The following is a 24,109-nucleotide window of genomic DNA, read 5'->3' as shown; positions in this document are numbered from 1 at the left end:
TTCATACCGAAAATCACCATTTAAATCTTATCTGAAGCGAAGATTACCATCTGTTAAATGGGTTTGACTATTGTATAACAGATTTATTCGATTTTCTTATAGTTTAGCTACAAATTCGATAATATTTGAGAAATTTAATCAAAATCAGGACAATACAGGACATTTTAGAGACCAATTTTAAAAAATCAGGACAATTCGAGAGTTTTTGAAAAATCAGAACGGTCTCTCGAAAATCAGGACAAATCCTGATAAATCAGGACACCTAGCACCTCTGAATGTACCCGATTTCGGCCCTAAGGCCGTCGTGCCTTAGGGCAATTTTTTCAAAGATTTTAGCCTTCCTGTATCGTGCATCTTTGAATGAACTTCGACAAATACGATTGCTTACCAGCCTAGAGTGCAGTTAAAATATGACTTGGTTTTAATACTGTGGATTATGCAAGATAAATGTTTCAAATTATTGATTGAAATGCTCCCTATTGTGGCCCTTGCTCGAAATTGTGACCGTTTATGAGAACATTATGCTGGTCGTCGTTTTAAACTCGTGCCTTACCAATACACCAACAGAGCATGTAAATTCATTGATAATATAGAGGTGAATTCATTTATAATAATTCAAATTTTCTTCTACCCTAGAAAGAAATTATGCGGTGTTTGGCAAAGGTTTTAATTTTAAATTTTTTGCAGTGTTTTCCTCCAACTGTAGGTATTTTAAGCGATTTTTCAAGAAGAAAATATGTGTTTAAATTCAAAATGAAAGTTGGCAGATGCTCTAGCGAGGTAGATTCGTTTTGGAATTTTCCCGAAGATAATATTTTCACATTTCTGTCACATGTAAAAAATTATTAAGCAGTTATTAAGATTGAATTGCAGGTAAATGGTATGCAGAATGTTAACATATCTATGTGGTTTTCTTTCATGATTGAATTTCGTATATTTTAAAGCCTATATTTTGACATGAAAACCACCAAAATACATTTTGGCATGCCAAAAAATCAGCAGAAAATTTCACTTAGAAAATTCATAAATTGGCAAAAAAAACCATGTGCGTTCGATCTCGCGGAAGAAACAACGATGATATATGTTCAGTCCAAAATATTCAATTTTTTCCTATAAAAACCTAAAATTTCCAATTTACTCATGAAAACGCTACTTAAAAATCCTGCAAAAAATGGAAGAGTTTTGAACCAAGAAAAAGCTTTTGATAAAATAAAAAATGACCCCAAATCGACTCAGTTTAATACCCAGTCTTATTTGTTGCTAGAAAAGAGTTTAAATACAATTGTTTTTTTTTATCTTTGCAATGAATTATTTTATTTTTTTAACCTAATCAATATGTTTTTTAATATCGTACAGGCTTTTTTTTTGTAATTTTCTCCGATTTATTGAAATGAATATGTTTTTTTTCGAAACTTCCTTCAGTTCTTTATTTCGGTATTGAAATTTTTTATTCACGTTCTGGTTGATTTTGGTTATTTAGAGCGGAACTGTTTTGATTGTTCTGTTTTTGCTGAATTTTTATTTTTATTGCTAAGCTAAATGCTAATTGCCAAAGGAATAAGTCCACAGTCTTACAAAAATGTGTGTAGAAATTTGCTTTGGAAAAAAATGGAAAATAGTTATGTGATTGTTGAAAATGTATATGTACATTAGACTGTGTCGATTTGAGGTAATTTTTGAATTTCTCAAACCCTGGGGTCTAAAAAGCTTCATCTTGGTTCAAAACTCATCCATGATTTTTTGTAAAGTTTTTAAGTAACGTTTACATAAATTTGAATTTTTAGGTTTGTATGGGAAAATTTAAAATTTGTTCTGAAAAATCAACATCATTTTTGTTTCTTCTGTGGAACCGGGCCAGCTGACAGTTTTTGTGCCAATTTATAAAATTCCTAAGGAAAATTTTACGCTTCGTATCTTATTAGGCAAAAATGTTATTAGGTGTTGTATGAGGATATGTCTTTTCGCATTGATAAACAACTAATTCAATTGACATCACTGCAGGGCGCCTAGTGAGGTGTTGCATGACTTCTTTTCTTGCAATACTTCGCGAGGCTCCAGCAGTGATGTCGATTCAATTTGTTGTTTAACAATGTGAAAAGATATACCTCTGTTAAACAGCTAATAACTTTTTTGCCAAATTTTCCTTAGGAACTTTATAAATTGGCACACAAACTGTCAGCTGGCTCGGCTCCTCAGAAGGATCAAAAACGATGTTGATTTTTCAGAACAAAATATTCAATTTTCCCATACAAACCTAAAAGTTCAAATTTACTCATGTAATCGTTACTTAAAAATTCTACAAAAAATCATTGATGAGTTTTGGACCAAGATGAAGCTTTTTAGAGTCCAGGGTTTGAGAAATTAAAAAATGACCCCAAATCGACTCAGTCTAATGTACATACTTATTTGTGCAGGAAATCCCCCCACTTCTACGCTATGCATCTACTATTTTACGATTTTTCACTATACAGCCATAAGAATTTAAAAAAAAGGAACAACCCTCTGAAAAGGTACATAGAAACCCATCTATCTTTGTTCATCAAACTCTCCAACGGACGGTCAAATAGCCCGAACGTGAAAATCCCCCATCCTCAACCAAATTGAACCAGGACAGGACGACAACAAAGATCCTTTCGTGTTGGTCATAAAATTGAGTACTCTCCCTGTTATCGGTGTAGCAAGCAACTCGAATGTGAGTGAAGGTGTACACACGAAGGATTCTCACGGACGAAAGTTTCGCGCGTAACCTAACCTCACTTCTACGTCCTTCACAGAACCGAGCTTTGAGTGGGGTGCATCAAGTTTGATGATGGGGGTGGTTTTTCTTTCTTCCTTTGGCTGGTTTTATACCCGGGGATTTTGTGTTTCGCGAGTTTTCTCCGATGGCTAAATTTTCCGAGTGAATTACTCGTTTCCTGTTTTGCCGAGGGATAGGAGAATGGGGTGAATGAGTCCGGAGAGAGGAATCCCGTAAAAACTAAGATAAAATATTAAAATAGCACTAAAATGTTTACATCAGAAGAACGAGAAAAGCGTTTCTCGTGAAGCGCTCGCAACATTGGCGTTATAATGTGATTTTTCCCCAAAGATTTGGTCTGGAAATGTGGAAACGGAAATCTTGATTTTGTTGCTAGTTTTTCGCTTCTGTTTGGTTTGAGAAGGGATAAGAAAACTATAGGAAATAAATTTTTTTTGAGGATAGAAGAATAATCCTTACATTTTTTTTTGCTTTTTTGTCTTAATAAAATCAGACTTCCTGAAAAATGATATATAAAAAAACATGTTTGATATTTTGTGAAAAACTACACTTACCTGACCGCTTATAATTTTGTCATCAAATTTTAAAATATTGTACCTAAATATAAATATTATATAGAAAAACAGAGTAATATTTACAAAACCTTAACCGAAGTTAATGCATTGCAGTTAAAGAAACATTCTAACTACAGAAGAAGAACCAACAGCCCGCTGAAATCATGAGTGGAAATTATTTACAACATTCGATTTAGAAACTAACTTAGAACTACAGCAACCAAATTATACAGCGGATTCAATACTACTTTAGAGAGCGAGCTACTTGCAAATAAAAGTTAGTCACGTTGCATTGAGTGAGATAGGAATTTACGTGTTTCTCCATTCAGCAATGAAAAGATTAGCTACCGAACATCCGAAATAATAATAAAAGTGCTCAGCTCCATCCACGAGATTAGAAAGTCATTCGAACGAAGCCATTCTTCAAGCGACTAGGAACTAAAAGAAAAGAGAAAAAATAAAACTGGGAACCTTTGAACCTGACCAAAAAAAGTAAGTGAGAGCGAAGAGCGAAGGATTTGCAAATTCTACAGTTTAAAATTTACAAGAAAACAATCAGGAACGAATCACTCGGCTCGAGAGAGCCGAAGGACTCAAAACAAATTAAAATGAGCGAAAAAAAGAGAGAGTTAAATATCGAGACCACAGTCTGTTTGGGTGTACCTGGCTTGGGGAGTTGCAAAAGTTTGTTATGGTTGCAGAAATCGGTCGAGCAGCACTCGATCGTGAACGTATTGCGCTTTTCCTTCGAGGTGAGACAGCTGAGCGGGGGCCGATCGGCCAGATCGTACTTTTTCGGCTGGCAGCTGAGAGCGAGAGAGGATTTTTTTTGAGAGCAGAACCAATTCGCGAGGTTTCGTTCGGTTCGGGTGATTTTCGTTACGATTCGTGTCAATGAGAGCGTGTGAGGAGAGAAAGAAAAATGAGAGAAAATTGATGAGCTTTGGAATGAGATTATCATATTTTATTTATATTATCGACTCATAAAAGAAATTAAAAAATTATAGTATTGCACTGTCGCTAAACCTCTAGCGGCTTCCGGTGACGATCACAAATAATTCGGTGTTCAATTCAAGGGCTTTCGAGAAAAAATAACAATATCTGATGGGTTCGAAGGAAACTGCGCGTATATACGGTCCAAGATTGTTCGTATTATTTCGAAAACTGGAAAGTTAGCAAAGCTGGAAAATTATAAATCGAATCATTCGGTTAAAAATAAATGGTCAAAGGTAAAAACTGAAAACTCAATCAAAATTAACAAAATAAAAGATAAAAGTATATTAGTGTCGGCACTTGATTCAGATGGTGGTGGAATCGACAACAATTGCGTTAATATAAGGTTCGAAAACAAAACACTGAAAATTTTGTTAAAATAAGGGGAACGATCAGAACAGCAACAAAATAAAATCGAAAAAAAAAACAAAATAAACCAACGGAAAATAAACAAAAAAGAAAATCAGCAAACTTAAGGATTCGCACCTTGCTCTAGTGGCAATTGAGGCTTGAGAGAACGGTTACAGAAATCCGGCCCGTAGCAGCAGTAGTGATCGCTGTGGAATTCAGCGCTCCGATTCCGGCACCAATTCCAAGTGAACGGACCGAGATAGTCCTTGCGATGGAGACACCTTCAGGGGATGATTTTTGAAATAATTTGAAGTTAAGTAAGAATTTAAATTTAAAAAAATAAAAACTGGATCTTGAAGTAAAAACTTCTCAGAGAACATTACCTTCAAAAAAAATGTTTACTGTGATTACAGATCATTACAGAAATCATTAATAAAGTTATTAACATTTGAATTTGAATACGAACTTACAGAATTCACCCTTTAAAATACATAGTTCGAGGTCGTGCATTACGGGTATAGCTACTTAAACTGCTGCTCAAACTTCGTTTGCGTTGAATTATTTCAACAAGGATTCTGGCATGTATCAGTACATTGGTTAAGTGATAGGATGAAGAAACTCGACGGATTTCGCGCCAACTCGACACAGTATCTGGCATAACTCTCTCGAAATTGAATGAAACTTTTTGTTTGTATATTCTTCACGTAGATAAGGTACTTGGCATACTCAGCGGTCCCAATAAAGATGTAGACTAACATTTAAAAGGGCCAAACATTTCAGAAAAAAATTTTATGAAAATTTTTGGCTCTAAAATTACAATTCCTACACAAATGTAGTCTACGGGAGAGTTTTAGGGAAATAACTTCATTTTTAGAGAAAAATATTGACAAATAATATTTTAAAATCCTACACTGAAAAAAATGCATTTTAAAAACTATAACTTAATTTCCCATAAAACGCAATCTCAATAAATACCATACTTGTTCTAATTATTTCAGCTGGTTATACCAATCATCAAAGCGAAGTTGATTTTTTTGCATCCAACTATAAATACCATAGACTTAACTACAAACTGATGATTGACCTAACGCAATCAACTATGAATACAATGGATTCAACTATAATGGTATAATTGATTTGACTATAAATATAATAGATTCAACTACAATTGTATAATTGATTTTAGGCATGCAACTATAAATAAATTTGATCCAGCTACAAACGGCTGATTGACCTTACACAATCAACTATGAATATAATCTAATCAACTGTCATGGTACTATTGATTCAATTGTCATTATGATAGATTCAACTACATTTGTATGATTGGTTTTAGGCGTTCAACTATAAATATAATAGATTCAACTATACATCCCTGGTTGACCTCTCACATTTAACTTTCAATACGATTGAATTCCATTGCATTGTAGTGGTATAGTTTATTCAATTGTAAATATGATAAATTCAACTACAATTTTATGATTAACTTTAGATTAATAATAGATAAAAACATAATAGATTCAACTATACATTTCTGGTTGTTCTCTAACATTTATCTATATATATGATAGATTCAACTGTAGTTGTATAATTGATTCGACTGTAAGTATGATAGATTCAACTTCAAATGTATGATTGATTTTAGGTATTGAACTATAAATATAGTAAATTAAACTATATTTTTATGATTGATTGTGTGATACTTGAATATTATAGTGTTCATTAGGGTGGCCCAAAATTGTACTATGTCTGGGATTTTGGGGGCTCAAGCTTCAAGTGATAGCTCAGGGTGCAAGAAACAATATTTTATATGGCGACGACTCAGAAAAATGATGTTCAGAGGTCGCAATGGTTCAATTTTTGGAAAAGGCTATTTTTTCGACTTTTTGTCCTAATAACATTTTCAGATCTTGAAAAAGTATCAAACATGTGTTTCTAATATTTTTTAAATTTTCTTCATAATTTAAGTTTTAAACTTAAAATTTATTGGACCGGTTTGGACTCTCAATTTGTATGTATGATTTTTTGAATAACGCAAAACTATGAGTTTTTGTAAGAAAAAATAATTAAAATGAACAAAAAAGTGTACTTTGGATTAAGATTATAAATCAATATTGAATTCAAAAGATGCGCGACGTAATGATGTGCAACTTTGCAGAAGAAAGTGTATAGCTATGACTTGTCGTTTCAAAGTAATTAAAGTTTCACTGTGGAAAAAGTCACAATTTTCTAAGAATTGCTCTGATGATAATGTTGATGAGTTTCGAGCAATCTAAGAACCAAATAAACTCCTGATATCAAATTTTTTCATCCTTTTATCAATCCTTAAATCACCAGAAACAACCATTCCAAGTTTCTAGATTTTTTATTGATTGAAGGTCGTGTTACCCATACTTGGGTGACGGTTTGGTGAATGTGTTATGGCTTCAACCACTAAATAAATTGAAAATAAAAATCTAGAAACTAGTCATGGTTATTTCTGCTGATTGAAGGATCGATAAAAGGATGAAAAAATTTGATATCAGAAATTTAGATTGCTCGAAACTCATTCACATCATAATATAGAGCTATGTTTAGCGAAAGTTTGAAATTTGTGACTTTTTCACTCAGAAAAACTTGAATTACTTTGAAACGACAAGTCATAGCTATACACTTTCTTCTGCAAAGTTGCACATCATAACGTTGCGCATCTTTTGAATTCAATTTTGATTTAAAATCTTAATCCAAAATACACTTTTTTTTTAATTTTAATATTTTTTTTTTTACAAAAATTCATAGTATTGCGTTATTTAAAAAATCTTACATACAAATTGAGAGTCCAAAACAGTCCCAATAAATTTTTTGTTTAAAACTTACATTATAAAGAAAATTTTAAAAATATTAGAGCAACATGTTTGATACTTTTTCAAGATCCGAAAAAGTTATTAGGACAAAATGTCGAAAAATTAGCCTTTTTCCAAAAATCGAACCAGTGCGACCTTTAAAAATCATTTTTCTGAGTCGCCGCCATATAAAATATTGTTTCTTACACCCTGAGCTATCATTTGAACTTGAGCCTCCAATATCCCAGACATAGTACAATTTTGGGCCACCCTATTACACAATCAACTATGAATATAATATAATCAACTGTCATGGTACAATTGATTTAATTGTTAATATGATAGATTCAACTACATTTGTATGATTGATTTTAGGCTTTCAACTATAAATATAAATAATAGATTCAACTATACATCCCTGGTTGACCTCTCACATTTAACTATCAATTCGATTGAATCCATTGTAGTGGTATAATTTATTCAACTGTAAATATGATAAATTCAACTACAATTTTATGATTAACTTTAGATATTCAACTATAAACATAATAGATTCAACTATTCATTTCTGGTTGTCAATCAGGATTGTTGTCATCAAGATGCAAAAAAAAACAACAGCGGAGATATCAAGACGTGGATATCGGGTTTTCCGGTCAGTTTTTCTAGCATCGTGGCGGCTAAAACGAACTAGATGCAAAATGCTAAATAATAAATTAAAATAAAATTAAACGTAGCCATAGAATTACTCTGAAAAAAAAACATCTTAAGATATTATAACTTCCCATATAAATAGAATTTGATGTAACAATATTTTTAGTTGATTTCAATGAATCTATCATAGACATATAATTGAATCCATCATATTTATAATTAAATCGAATATGTTATAATAGTTGAATCTTCCATGTTTACAATCCAATCAATCATATTATTATAGTTGAATCTACTATAATAATTGCTGATATCATTACATATAATTATAATTGATTCTATCATATTTACAATCAAATCAATCATATTATTATAGTTGAATAATTATTGCTGAATGTATGAAATCAATCGTGCAGGGTGTTCGATAAGTTCGAATACACTTTTTAAATAAATGGTGTGATAAAACCGTAGCATATACATTTAACTTTTTTAAGAGTAATTTTGTGCTATTATCAGACAAACCATTCATGGTGTCGAAGAATTTATTTTCATTAAGTGTTCTTTTTTTATCAGCCTTTGAGATGACCTTTTTTCATCGACTTTAAGATATTGCATTTTTTTCAGTGTAGGATTTCTACTACTTTTAACATCAATTATTACAAACGAAGCTCTTATTTCTTCGATCAGTACAACCAATTCAATGATACAGCTTTTTAATTAAAGGTTGGAAATCTACACTGGAAAAATAAGTTACATGATTTAAAAAATAATGTTAGACAAACTTTTTTCCCTTGAATAGGCACAAGTTTAAATGAATGGACGACTTGTAGGCCTTATTATTATCCGCCTTAGAAAAAAAAATCAACTAATTCTGAGGTGGTGTTTTTCGGGATATGAGGTTTTAGTTTTTGAAATGCATTTGCCTCAGTGTAGAATTAAAAAAAAATCAATATTTTTTTCTTAAAATTCAATCAGTTTTTCAACACTCTCTCATGAACCACACTTGTGTAGAAATTGTAATTTTCGAGCTAAACATGTTTATAAATTTTTTGCCTGAAAAGTTGGCCCTTTTCTACTGTTAGTCTAGATAACTTTTGGGAAAACTAAGTATGCCAAGTTGCTTCACTAGGTAAGATCTTTATACCCACAAAGTTTCATTGAATTCTAAGGGGGGTAATGCCAACTTCGTGTTCGTCAAGGGTTAATACTTGGCACAATTTTTTGATAAATCCCGATCAACGAGCTTTTGAGACTAAGCCTCATGACTCTGCACCACCCGAGAAAGCAGAGAATTGGATACGCTTAAAGAGTCTACGCCTGAGTCAGCTCCGTCCTAATGTTAGCGCTACTGGTACTCTTGCAGTTGGAGCTCTTGACTGCGAGTCAAAACTAACCTGCTTAACCTAAAAATCCACGTCGAGTATGCGTGCAAGAGAGCGGCAATGACTAAGGAAGCCCTATTTTAGTCACGTCGTATGCCTCAGCGTTCCGATGAAGCCGTATTGCAAGGTTTTGACGAGTGTTACTGCGTCGTTTCTGCGATACGGAGGAGCAGCCCTGGATAAGCAGAGAAGCCTCTGATCATATCTCGCATAGTCACTCAACAGATTGGCGCAAAGCACCTGTCCGAATCTGTGGTTATACTTCATGGAGCTCCCGTAGACGATAGTGTCTACCTTCCTCTAACTAAGCTTACCCAAACCTTCTGCTAGTCATCGAAACCTTACTAGCCTATTTTAGCACGTCGGATGCGCTCTCATTGCCGTAGTAATAGACCTACTCCTCCTTCTTCTTCTTTTTACTTGAACAGCTTCAGCCCTTCAACTCAGCCGTTCGGGGGTAAGGGCCAGTAACAAAGACTAGGTATATGTAATACTCCTCCAGCAAAACTGAACACTGGCACAACTGGCACGACGACCACCACTACGTAGATCACTTATGAATATACGGTACGGTATCCGCTAATAACTCGAAGGTCTCAGGACTACTCATCATTGCAGAGGTGTCCATAGCTACGACAATAACGATACATCTGGAAACATGTCTGGGAGGTTCCAATGACCAAATTATAGCAGCTGTGGGACAGTTAAGAAGGAGAATAGAGGACACATCTTCTGATCCCTAAAAGAGGGAATTTGAAAAACAGATTATCTGTCGGATACCAGACTTGGGTTGACATGGAAGAAACTCTCGAACAAGTAGTGTTGATTTGTTCAGTCATTTATTCTTTCCTTACAGTACAGCTGAACAGACCTTCAACATCACTCCATGGTTGCCTTACTGCACTCTTGACAGCAATTCTTCTTGTTTGTGTGGAATTGATGAGTGTATAAAAAATCATCTATTTTTATATTTATCATGCCTCGACAGCTTACTAGAATTCTTCCATACCTTGATGTTGCACTAGCTGTGACAACACCTTGCTTGTGATTGACGATTCTTCAATAGTCTACTGATGTTGAACAGTCATACTATGAAGCGAAGAAACAATTAAGAAAAACAGATTTCGTCGAGCTTAACCCCAATCGCCAACTACAGTACATGACCGTTGAGGGCTTACAGACATAGGAGGTTTCGGCGGGTTTGCCACAGGGGTCAATACTCGGCCCGGTCCTGTGTAACATCACGTACGACGCGCTTCTACGAATGAGCCTCCCGTCGGGTGCTGAATTCGTAAGATTTGCGGATGATGTAGTCCTCTTGGCTAGAGGCTCCTCGACAGCGTAGGTACAGCTACTTGCCACAGTAGCTATCCAGGCAGTGCAAAGCTGGATGCACTCCAAGTGCCTCCGTCTAGCCCACTTCTCTCGATCAGGCACACGACGGGCAGAAAAATCCGCGGGCCGAACATCCTAGGGTTGCCATGCTAGCCAAAGGGATAAAAGAAGACCGGACAATTCCATTCGAGTCGGAGTAGGATGACGTCTTCATCAGGAATCATCCGAGTAGTTACGTAGAGTCCCACACGTGTGCTGTGACAGTCGCGAGTCTAGAGTCTAGTCTAGATAAGCTGCTCTCGAACGGCACACGACGGGCATAAAGGTGGCAAACCTCGAATCCTGGAGATCAGAGGTTGAACTTCGAGTCGTTAGAGGAGAGGTCAGGCCTCGAGTCTCCAGGAGGAGATGTTTGGGGTTGGGTTTGACCACCCCCCAGTCTTTATGGTCGGTTTCGATTCGCAAGAGGAGAGATCAGGCCTTTAATCAACAAGAGGAGGGGTATAAGTGGTAATCTCGTGTCATTACGAGGAGCCTTGAGCCGTGCGGAGGAATGGTCAACCTCGAGTCGATGCGAGGAGGGGTCGGATCTCGAGTCGTTAGAGGAGAGATCAGGCCTCGAGTCGCAAAGAGGAGAGGTTTATGTAGGAATCTTGAGTCATTGCGAGGAGATGTCGGTTCTCAAGTCTTTGAAGAAGAGTTCAGACTTCGAGTCGTAGGTATGAGAGGTTTTGCTGAAAGTGGTCTCGTCTGTGAATATTGCCTTGGAGCGCATTGGCGCGAATAGACCTCCCACTATTGAAGCATAGTGTGTTAAACAGTTTGAGGTGGAACAAGGTCTTCGGCCCTAGGTTGAGTTTAGTGAGTAGGAGGTATACACGGAGTATATCACGAGTCTCCCTATTGTACCCATGGAGCCATAGTAGCAAACGGGGGAGAGGGGGGGACGCGGTGGCTCGTCGAGCCTTGGAATACAATCCGTGAACCAATTATTTACCTAGTGATCATATCCCCCTTTGAGTACTTGTACCCTAAAAATAGGAAAGACTACTAGTTCTTGAAGGTAGTCAAGCTTTTGATTGCTGACCTTATTACGAGGTTCTAAAAGTAACATTTGTTTAAACTGAAACTGCTTCTCTCTAACAAACCGTCAAACAAAAATTAGAGCATTATCATCGACTAGCCATTATTCGTGATACCTATCAGATATATAAGCATTCTATGCCAGCGTCTCGATCAACAAATCTGGAATCAGGTAGTAATGTCTTCAAGTATGTAGCGGCTTGAGGCGAATAGAGTTAACGAATCGATCACCTATGTGCCACATTTAAATCCTGTATTCTTTATGTTCCAGCAACTCAAAGTCAACCAAAATATTTGTCAAGGTCTCTGTTTAGCAAAATCTAAAGACGTCGTAGTCCTTTAATAAAATTTCATTGTCCTCTATCCAACATTCCTTCTATTTTGATTAAGTTGAAATTAATCATGTTTTCATTTGAATTTTAACTCCGGGTACCAATAGCTCTAAGCTTTGCCGGTGTCTGGCAATGTTTTTCAGAGGGTTGTTAAGTTCGGGGATCATTCAATCCGAGGATGGTTAGGATGAAGATCGTCAGGCCAAATGGTAATAAGGCCTAAAGCTTATAAACATCAGTTCATAGTGCCTTGGACCTTAACCGGCAGGTCGCTACTTCCTATGGTGAGAAAGCTTTGATTGAGGTAGTCGGTTATCCTATCATCTCTTAATTGCCGGACAAAAAATGCAGTCAACAGCCTGTTTTATCTGCAATATCATACATACGAATGAAGACTTATTTCTTAAAAGCAATTTCCATTTGTGTTAATAATTTTCAAAAAAAAAACTAACATTTCATTGAGCTTTTACATCCAAAAATCAAACTCGCATTCCAGATTTTAGATCTAACGGTTACCAATTCCAATTTGCTCTCTGTCAGCAGCAGAATACTCTGTACCACCCTTCCGTTCATTTCGGTTTTATTTATTAAAATTGGGATATAGACTACCTTTTTTCCCAACGTCGTCGCTGCCGTTTGCTTTTCCCGACGACTTAGCGTTCTCGAATAACGGAAATTGAACAACGCTCATAACCGACAAGACTTTCCTCGAGCAATGATGAAGCTGAGTGGGTGGCAAGCAAAACGGGCTGGTGCTCCGTTGAAATTCTTTCGCTCCCAGGCAGCTTTACCGGGAGCATGTTTACAGCATCATTTTTGCCATTTCGGGTTATGATATTGCCCTTACTGTTATGTTCGGGCATAAATATTCTCCCGGTGGTGCCGCGTTTCGAGGGCATTCTCGGAGCCCCAAAAGCAGGGTTTGAGTCACAGTCAGTGCAAGCGTTATGACGCCCAGCCGATGATGACATAAAAAAATCCTCGTCGTCGTCGTCATATCTTGTTTTTGTGATCGCATTTCTGTGAGTGGTTTGTTATAGATTCTAATGCTTTCGATAAGGGTTTTCGCCGTACTTGTAAAAGACCTTTCAATTTGCTTTGAATTAGATGAGGACGACAGCAACGGTGCGGTATCGACACAATTATTGATGCTCCCTGAGCGAAATTCGCAAATCCGGTTAATCGAATTTAGCGAATGTTGTCCTTGGGGCGATCGGATCAACTTTCGCTGGGGTTCGTCGCCTGTTGGATGTTTACTTTCGTTCGTTTTGGGGCCGGAGCCTGTGTGGGCCGTTCACCTTTTAATGGCGTCTTCCATCTCGGAGTTCCTTCATCGATACCATCTTCGGGATTGATTTGATTTGTGAGCTTGTTTTGGTTTGCGCGGTTTTCATTGCCGGCGGCAGCCTAGAGGTAATTAATTTTTCATTGATTGCAAATGAGTGGATTGAATGTTTTATAGGCGAAAGGATGACGGAACTATGACGTATTTTGGTCAAGTTTACCGGATTCAAGAAAAACGGTTATCAACCTGCCATAATAACTAAACGCAGACGAAAATTGGCACCTGGATTTCAATTCTACTTTTTTGAGATGCTGCAGTTGAAACGCAGTTCTAAGCTTTTGAAAGACTGATTTGGCTGAGTAGACTACAAACCTTCTCTATGAATTACTGCAGCAATATGTAGTCCATATTTATTGCTGGGAACTTGAACTTGTGAATTTTGGTTAATCGCATTATGATTTCAACGCATTAAAACTTCAGGAAAACCATATCTTTCAGAATTCTTAGGAATCTCTGAAGGGAACTGATATGATACCTATCATATAGGCCATCAAAATATACACAGAGTCTCATAAGAGTCAGACCAACCATGTATCAGGTACTCGTAAGGGACTAACTGGGAATCACTAAAGACAGACACTTCCCTCTCTGTTGTGAAAAGAGAATATGATATGTCAAGAGAGCGCCGCCACGAACCTATAAGGTAGTAGAGTTTGACTAGCGGATAGACGACGAAGTTTCAAAGAGGTCGAAGAAAGTATCAAGAGAGGAAGATCAAACCTTCAGTAGCTCGAGAATAAGTAAGGCCTTGAGTCGCTTAGGATGAGTTCAGGCTTTGAGTCGCTCAGCTGAGAGAAGATTTGGAATGCTTCATTGCAGTTCTGGGTGCATTTAAGGGTCAGTGTATCTAGGTGTAGGGGGAAGTATGCCATGAGACGACCCATAGTGCTCTGGACAGGTAGTTTCACCTCCTCGTGGACCAGGGCGGAAACGTGTCTTTTAGTCCTGGCGATTGCAGATGTACGGCTTGAAGAACTTCCACTAAACCCACTACAGTCTGTCGACAGATCTACCAAATCTGCGCGGAAGAAGTGGTGCATCTGGGTACAAAATACCAGTACTAGTACTAGCAATCCTAGATATGGTAAGTGCGCTTAATGGCAGCGCTACTAGTAGAGGAACAGAGAAACCCTCTAAGGCAAATGCCAGTCGCCCGAAACAGATCGATGCCTTCGTTCAAACGGCGAGGAATGAGCTCATTACACCGAAAAGCTCTAAGAGTGTAAAGACGAAATGAGTGTCACTAGATAATTCAAGACTAGGCACCCTAAAGCAGAGGGCCCAAGAATCAGCGAAGCTGCGTAAGTAAAAAAGGTAAAGTTATCGTAGTTAAGGCACGCTATTGAACTTCGTCAGATGCGGACCGACGACAAGCTTCTGGACTAAGAGAAACCGTGAGGAGTATCCGTCGTTTCCGGCGAGATGATCCTCGAGTTGAAACGAAGTTCAGCAACAAAGAGTACATCCTTTAAGGTGCTAGCGGAGGAAGTTCTAGCCGAGAAGGCGGTTCGTGCGCTATATCACGAAGGGACCATCCGTTTCAAAAACCTCGACGAAATTACGACAGAAGATGAAGTCGAGACAGCACTAGTCGAGTAGCCAACGCAGCACTCGAGTACGGGTGGGTAAAGGTGGAATGGTCAGTTTGTCAGATAACGATCTCCCAGCAACCAGAGGTATGCTTTCGATGCATGGAATACGGCCACAAGTCGTTTGACTGCAAGGGAGCTAACAGACGAGGCTTATGCAGGGGGTGCGGGGAATTCAGTCACATAGCGGCTAGCTGCAGTAAGTAGGCGAAGTGTTTTATTTGCACCGGAGACCTTGTAACTGGCAACCCTAGGTGATCTGTCTACCAAAAGGCTCTAGCAGCGATACCAAGGGTTTGGAAGTATGCAATACAAATCAACCTCAACCACTGTCACGATGCACAACAGCTTCTACGACAGGTGGTAGTGGAAGAGTTACTAGACATAGTGTTAGTAGCAGACCCATATTATATTGCACACGTACATATTGCACTGTACCAAAGTTTTCAGAAAGGCCGCAGTATGGTGGATGCCATTCGACGTGGATGCCATTCGACGTGTCATCGAAAGGGCAGACGAAGCCAGACTTAAGAGAGGAGAGAAGACCGGTTTTGCGCAGTGGTCACCCTTGACGTGAAGAACGCCTTCAACAGCGTCAGTTGGGCAGCGATTGCGTCGTCGCTCATTCTTATGAGGATTCCAGCATATATCTGTAGGATGGTGGAGTGTTACTTGCGTAATCGCCAACTACAGTATATGACCAGTGATGGACTGGAAACAATGAGTGTCTCGGCAGGAGTTCCACGAGGATCAATACTTGGCCCGGTATTGTGGAACATCGTTTACGACGAACTGCTGAGACTGCGTCTCCCCACGGGAGTGAGACGACTTGTGGGATTCGCCGACGACGTCGTTCTCTTGGCATCGGGCCATCAACCGGAGAGGTCCAGCTACTCGCCACAGTAGCGATTCAGAAGGTGGAAAGCTAGATGCGCTCCAACAGCTTGCGAATGGTTCACCACAAGACCGAGATAGTGCTGATCACCAACCTGATATCAGCACAAACTAGGACGGTTGCTGCTGGATCGTGCGCAATCGAGTCCAAACGTGCCATCAAGTACTTGGGAGGTGATTATCGACGACCGGCTGAGTTTTACGGCCCACGTTGACTACTCCTGCAATAGAGCAGCAATGGCGACTGCTACCCTCTCGCGGGCCATGTCGAACAACTTAGCGATCCGCTGCAGCAGAAGCAGAGACCTGGCGTCCATTTTGCGGTACGGAGTGGCAGCCTTGAGCAGGCAGTGTAATCTGTAGAAGCTCTGCAGCGTGCAGCGGCTGCTGAATTTGCGGGTTATCAGTGCATACCGAACAGTGTCTTCGGTTGTGGCGGGGGTCATGCCCATCTCGGTCTTGTTAGAGAAAGATATCTTCTGTTACGAGCACAGGTACATGCCCGATGTGCGGAAATATGCCAAAGAGGCCTCGATGTCCAACTGGCAGCACCAGTGGGACAGCTCGGAACGCGGCCAGTGGACCCATAGCTTGATCCCTAACGTCAAATTTTGGATGGATCGGAATCATGAAGAGGTAGATTTCTGCATTGACTGATGACGGATGCTTCATGCAGTACCACCTTCAGTTTGCAGACGCGGCTTTGCCATTCTGCCCAACCTGCGGTGACACAGTTGAGACACCAGAGCACATAGTATTCAACTGTTAGAGGTTCAAAAGGGGTACGTATGAACATGCTTGCTGCCTGTGGACCCGACACGACAGCCACCAACATCGTGCGGAGGATGTGTGAGGGTTCCAATACTTGGCGCGTGGTCAGCGATGGGTTCACCCGGATCATGATTGCCCTGCAGAGGAGTTGAAGCCAGCACCAGTCCGCGACCAATGGGGATAAGACATGGCCTACTTCGCAGTCACACTCGTAGAGGGGAGTATTCACGTCGCGGAATACTCTCGTGTAGAGTGATCTGATGTTGCCGTTGGAGCCACTCGAGCTGGGTAAGATGACATAACCGGCGGAAAGACCCGTACGTGTACTGTGTGACAAGCGCGAGTCTAGGATAAGCTGCTCTCGATTCGGCACACAACGGGCAAAACCCCTAGCGTTGTCAGCCCCAAAGTTACCAGCCAAAGGAAGGAGGAAGGCCGGACCACGGTCGGAGTAGAATGCCTTTTCGGCGGGGGGCATTCGAGTAGCGTGGGTCCGATCCTAGCAGTAAAGCATACAAAGATAAGACTTTACTCTCTGCGTATGCCGACCTGCTAAGTACGTCACGAACGTTGTGTAGGATACCTCCACTGCCGCGGAGTATCTGAGTAGAACACGCTCTCTACGACTGAAGCTGCGGGGATAAGACTTGACCATCTTGGCAGTCGGCTCTCGGAGAGAGTAACTTCACGTCGTTGGCGAGTGAGTCACTCGAGTCGGTGTAGGTTGACGTCTTCGCTGGGAATCATCCGGAACATGGACGGGCACAAAGGGGAGGTTCTCGAGTCAAACCAAGCGGAGCCAAGACTTCAAGTCGTTAGAAAAAAGGTCATTGGTCTCAAGCAGTGGTCTCGAACAGAGGCGGAGCGCACGATAGTCGGGATAACCAAGCAAGCCTCGAGTTGCTAGTAAAGGCTGGACCTTGAGTCGTCAGGGGAGAGATCCTTAGTCTTGAATCGTAACAAGAGACAGGGTATATATGCTGGAGTTTTGACTTAAAACTGACGGGGTTTTGACTTGGTCTCCCATCACGGGTACAGCCTTCGCTGCAAGTCCGGATGAAGTTTACGGCCTAGGGGTACATTGTATCTAGAGTCGATCGATTGCACCCATGGACCCAGAGCAACGCGTTTTACTCTCAATGTGGAATCCGTAGTAATGAAGCCACGATTCGGCTTAGAGTCGGTCAGCACAGCAGCGGAATACAAGTGGCACTTGTACAGCTGCCAGTAAGCGAAGCCAGTTAATTGGTTCAAGTCGGGATAATCAAAGTGGCATGGTCGATGTGCCGGAAAACATCCTACTCACAATCAATTAGGTGCTACTTGTGTAAGGAGTTTGGCTATAGGTCATTGGTCTCGTCTCGAGCACTTGCACGACGCCAGCGAGGTGCCTTATATGCACGGGAGTGTGTGCAAACGATTGACATCGTTGTAATTGTCGTTCCGCTGCCGGAAGTGTTCATGTAGCGACGAAGCAAGGTGCCAGAGAACTGGCTTAGAAACAGATGGTATCTGAACGTCCTCATTGCTAATAGGAGTAGAATGTTCAAGGGACCTTCGCGAAGATTGCGTCCAATCCATCAAGCGAAACTACAAAGATAAGCCAACATGTTCTGCGTAGTGGATCTCGTGGATACGCTACGTGTGTTGTAGGATAGCTCCACCGGCGAGGAATATCCGGAACGTGCCGAAGCTGCGAGGTTAGACATGACCTTCCTCACAGCGGATTTCGTAAATAAATGGGTATTTTGCGGTACGAGAAATACCCCTGGTGTAGAGTGACGTTCGGCTCCGGATAATTCATTTGATGTGGAGTAGATTGACGTCTCCGTCGGGAAACATCCGAGTACTTGCGTTCAACCTCGAGCGTATGCTGTGACGAGCGCGAGTCTGGGATAAGCAGCTCTCGTCGGCACACGACGGAGAAAAAGTTCGGTCCAATCAAAGATGACCAGAAATTCTAGAATTCGATCCGGATCTTTGAAACGGCCAAAAGTCCAGGATAAGAAACGTCCAATCACGCCCGTCTCGAGCTAAGGGTAATCAAGTACATCCTATTCCACAGACCTAGCTACTCCCCAGCAAACATGAAATCGTATCAGAAATGATAACTTAAGTCGTTTACAATGGTAATGAATCGTAAAAAGATCGTAGAAAATGCCGTCTGAAGTCGGTTTAAATCGGATATGATAAATAGTCCACCATGTTTGTATATTTTGAAATGATTTAGCTCCCGCGCAGGCTTCAAGTGAGAAAATCATTGTCATGTTCACTCTGCAACCAGCAGTGCATCCAGATGGCTCAAAATCACATGGATATTGAGTAATATTGACCAATGGGAGAACTGGAAAATATTGTCCCTGGCAACGATTTGAAGGCTATGAGAGCAAAATCTCACGCTCTCTTGCATTCTTCCGATAGGTACGAATAAAATGTCGAATAGCGCCCAATTAGTGTAGTTTTCGTTGCTTTAGAAAAGAGTGAAATTTATGTATGTATATTGCGTCCACTTTGGTAGGTAAATGCTGTTTTTTCCAACTTTCATACGATCATTCTATAATGTATATGGAACGTTTAACAAAACAGCACAGGAATATAGGTATAAAAATGTTTCCTGGGTTAAATAAGATTTTACCCTTGACTTGGCAGGCTTCGTTGGTATGCCACAATCGGGATAGGACGACTTTCAGGGTCAGCTATTCCTAGTAAAGGACTCTTTCAGTGATCCTACAGGATGATCAAATTTTAACCACTTCACCGACCAGTGGGCCAATCTCGATTGGAAAAAGTTCATCAACAAGCTAGTCAACACGACACCAGATGAGTTTTTGACGTAGAGCCCGAAAACACTAGGGATGGCCTCCCTTTTCATGAGAGATCTTGAGATCAAGATCAAAATTCCACAGCCTACCGTCCGAAAATTCTATCGGAGTTGAATCAACGCTGGCCAGATATCCAAGTACATAGCTTTTAAAAGTGACATTCAAAAGTTCTGGATCAGAATTATGTCATCTAGAAACCATCCGTTGAAGACGGTCTTCAATGGTATGGTACATCTAGAGTAGATAGAGTTAAGCCTTTGGTGTAAATCCGATTCATTGAATACGGGTACGATGTGAAAAGCTATTTTCAGAGGACGTCTGCAGAGAGAAGACAGGAGGATCTTCGACAGTTAGGACCCTTCGAGTGTCCATTCTTCCCCTGTAGCAATTCAAAAATCGAACTTCATGATAGTTTAGGTATGCCCCTAACATTGAAGTTAGCCAGGTTTTTTTAAAAGTCAAATTTTACAGGCATTCTTAAAAGAAGGATTGCCGCCGACCGTGGCCTAGAGGAAAGCATTCAAGTCTTCTAAGCCAGAGTTCATGATATCGAATCTCGGTCACGGTATACATAGTATTCTTTCTGTGTGCAGGTGGTTTTAGCATTTGTAAGATGCTAGCCATCATATCCTTGAAAGATGTATGCCTAAGAGTTAAGTAAAATTTTTGCTCTCTTTGACCAGCTTATGATATTCGAACTCAAAATTCATATTTTCAGTAGCGAAAGAAGAGAAGATCTAAAAAATGAGTATTTTAAAGTGCTCAGATATTTCCAAACCTACCATTATCGATTATCCTCTGGATCGAAATTATAACATTAATCGAAAATATAACATTAATGAAGCTAAAATCAATCTGATGAAATCGTTAGATCAGAAACTCTCTGAAATGTGTAAAAAATCACACCCCAAGCAAAGAATTGAGATCCCAAAAACTAGGCGACACCCGAAATGGAATCGAACACTAAGCGGTTTTCAATTTCCCAAAACAAATAACGGTTTTGGGGGAAAAAATCATCGCCTAGAAACGGCAGCAACAATAATAAAAATCTGCTACTAATGCAATAGGATCAAATCCTTTCCCCCAATCCAAAAGGGACCTAAAGAGAAAGCTCATTCCGAAATGAGGGGATCCGAAATCGATCCAAACTGGAAACACCTTCCTTTTTTGGAATTCAAAGTTTTCCCGCCCAGCAGCAAATGTTAAAACCGGCCAAAGCCAAAACTATCAATAACAAGACTGTAGTGTATGTGGGTTTGTGCCACTTGTGAGGGGAGCATAGGAAGAAAGAATGAACCCCAAAACTCAATTGAAATTTAAATGAAGATCTCGATAGCTGTAGCAACAGATTCCACTCATATCCGAGATGTTGCTCAGGTTTCTCCGGGACGAAAGCGAAAACCATGAATGGACGGAAAAGAAACGGAACGATTAATTTGGGACGATTGACTCCGGGAAGTGGAAAAGCGATAGGAAAGGTCGTAGAAAATTTTCCCCTTTTTTTGGGAGCGAGTTTAAACGAAAAGTTTTCTACCCCTGGTTAGGATGCGACGAATTCCAGAAATGTTTTTCTCTGTCTCCTGATTTGCTTACTCTCAGCGTGTCGTTTGAACCACCGTACTTTTTCAACAAACGTTAGCTCTCCATCGTATTTGTGTTATCATTTTCTTGAATGGTTCCCGAAATTATTGTAAAATTTAATTAAAGCAGTCCTCCAACTTGCTGCAATTAGAAGATGCCACCCCTTCGCTTGGATTGGGAGGAAAATATCAACCACTGATTTTCAAAAAAGGTCACCAAACTCTCTAAAGGCCCTAGAGGACTAATCAAATGAGATGCCATCCTGCTTGCCACTAATAATAACATTTCTCTGATGAAAGAGCACTCAAGATTTAATTTAGCGCCAACAACTTCCGCCGGGACAACAATCTTCGTCATATAATTACTGGTATCCTTAAAAATGACCACAAACCATGTGACAACAGTGCTTTTGCTGGACATAGAAAAAATACCTCAGGACAACAATGTCCCATAAGAAATAATACTCAAGCAATGATGAAGCAAAATTGGAGAAATAATACCCCGTGGGACAGTCCTTGTCCAAAAAAATAGAACAAAATCGCCATCGTCACTGTAAGTTGAAACCAGCAAATTAACGCACCGCGTTATGCAAAATGTTTCCTGAACTGAAAAAGCAAATACCTGTAATATTTAAATAGAACGTTTTCCGCTCACCGTCACCTTTATTCACCTTTTCCAAAAACATACCTGTAAGAGTACTTGTAGACGCCCTTGTCCAGCGAGAGGGACGTAAAGCACAGGCCATCGGTTTCGCACACGTAATTTTGATCCTTGCAAATGTCGCAGTGACATTTGAGCAGTTCTGGAAAGGTAAATCGAAATGGAAGCAAAATCATTTAGGAGTCAGTTCAATAACAGACTAACAAATTGAAAACAAACAAATTTAAGATTAATGGGTCTAGGTTCTAAATTCGGCTGTTTTCCTTTTCCTTCTGAAAATTGATTGAAATGTTTCATGTTGTCATTTTTGTCATTTTTGTCATTTTTGTCATTTTTGTCATTTTTGTCATTTTTGTCATTTTTGTCATTTTTGTCATTTTTGTCATTTTTGTCATTTTTGTCATTTTTGTCTTTTTTGTCATTCTTGTCATTCTTGTCATTCTTGTCATTTTTATCATTTTTGTCATTTTTGTCATTTATGTCATTTTTGTCATTTTTGTCATTTTTGTCATTTTTGTCATTTTTGTCATTTTTGTCATTTTTGTCATTTTTGTCATTTTTGTCATTTTTGTCATTTTTGTCATTTTTGTCATTTTTGTCATTTTTGTCATTTTTGTCATTTTTGTCATTTTTGTCATTTTTGTCATTTTTGTCATTTTTGTCATTTTTGTCATTTTTGTCATTTTTGTCATTTTTGTCATTTTTGTCATTTTTGTCATTTTTGTCATTTTTGTCATTTTTGTCATTTTTGTCATTTTTGTCATTTTTGTCATTTTTGTCATTTTTGTCATTTTTGTCATTTTTGTCATTTTTGTCATTTTTGTCATTTTTGTCATTTTTGTCATTTTTGTCATTTTTGTCATTTTTGTCATTTTTGTCATTTTTGTCATTTTTGTCATTTTTGTCATTTTTGTCATTTTTGTCATTTTTGTCATTTTTGTCATTTTTGTCATTTTTGTCATTTTTGTCATTTTTTGTCATTTTTGTCATTTTTGTCATTTTTGTCATTTTTGTCATTTTTGTCATTTTTGTCATGTTTGGCCTTTTTGTCATTTTTGTCATTTTTGTCATTTTTGTCATTTTTGTCATTTTTGTCATTTTTGTCATTTTTGTCATTTTTGTCATTTTTGTCATTTTTGTCATTTTTGTCATTTTTGTCATTTTTGTCATTTTTGTCATTTTTGTCATTTTTGTCATTTTTGTCATTTTTGTCATTTTTGTCATTTTTGTCATTTTTGTCATTTTTGTCATTTTTGTCATTTTTGTCATTTTTGTCATTTTTGTCATTTTTGTCATTTTTGTCATTTTTGTCATGTTTGTCATGTTTGTCATTTTTGTCATTTTTGTCATTTTTGTCATTTTTGTCATTTTTGTCATTTTTGTCATTTTTGTCATTTTTGTCATTTTTGTCATTTTTGTCATTTTTGTCATTTTTGTCATTTTTGTCATTTTTGTCATTTTTGTCATTTTTGTCATTTTTGTCATTTTTGTCATTTTTGTCATTTTTGTCATTTTTGTCATTTTTGTCATTTTTGTCATTTTTGTCATTTTTGTCATTTTTGTCATTTTTGTCATTTTTGTCATTTTTGTCATTTTTGTCATTTTTGTCATTTTTGTCATTTTTGTCATTTTTGTCATTTTTGTCATTTTTGTCATTTTTGTCATTTTTGTCATTCTTGGCATTTTTGTCATTTTTGTCATTTTTGTCATTTTTGTCATTTTTGTCATTTTTGTCATTTTTGTCATTTTTGTCATTTTTGTCATTTTTGTCATTTTTGTCATTTTTGTCATTTTTGTCATTTTTGTCATTTTTGTCATTTTTGTCATTTTTGTCATTTTTGTCATTTTTGTCATTTTTGTCATTTTTGTCATTTTTGTCATTTTTGTCATTTTTGTCATTTTTGTCATTTTTGTCATTTTTGTCATTTTTGTCATTTTTGTCATTTTTGTCATTTTTGTCATTTTTGTCATTTTTGTCATTTTTGTCATTTTTGTCATTTTTGTCATTTTTTGTCATTTTTGTCATTTTTGTCATTTTTGTCATTTTTGTCATTTTTGTCATTTTTGTCATTTTTGTCATTTTTGTCATTTTTGTCATTTTTGTCATTTTTGTCATTTTTGTCATTTTTGTCATTTTTGTCATTTTTGTCATTTTTGTCATTTTTGTCATTTTTGTCATTTTTGTC

General features: G+C 38.4%; 1 long non-coding RNA gene across 1 annotated transcript; it reads right to left on the bottom strand.

Annotated features, from left to right (window-relative positions):
- Nucleotides 1-1,084: 1,084 nt before the first annotated feature.
- On the bottom strand, nt 1,085-22,066 carry LOC129759835 (uncharacterized). Its single transcript, XR_008740247.1, has 2 exons — nt 21,951-22,066; nt 1,085-4,118 (listed from the first exon to the last, which is right to left on the bottom strand). It is a non-coding gene; the product is annotated as an uncharacterized LOC129759835 (long non-coding RNA).
- Between the last annotated feature and the right edge of the window lie 2,043 nt (nt 22,067-24,109).

Source organism: Uranotaenia lowii, unplaced genomic scaffold (assembly GCF_029784155.1).
Source record: "Uranotaenia lowii strain MFRU-FL unplaced genomic scaffold, ASM2978415v1 HiC_scaffold_287, whole genome shotgun sequence".
Lineage (NCBI taxonomy): Eukaryota > Metazoa > Arthropoda > Insecta > Diptera > Culicidae > Uranotaenia > Uranotaenia lowii.
This window is presented reverse-complemented; position numbering and strand designations above follow the sequence as displayed.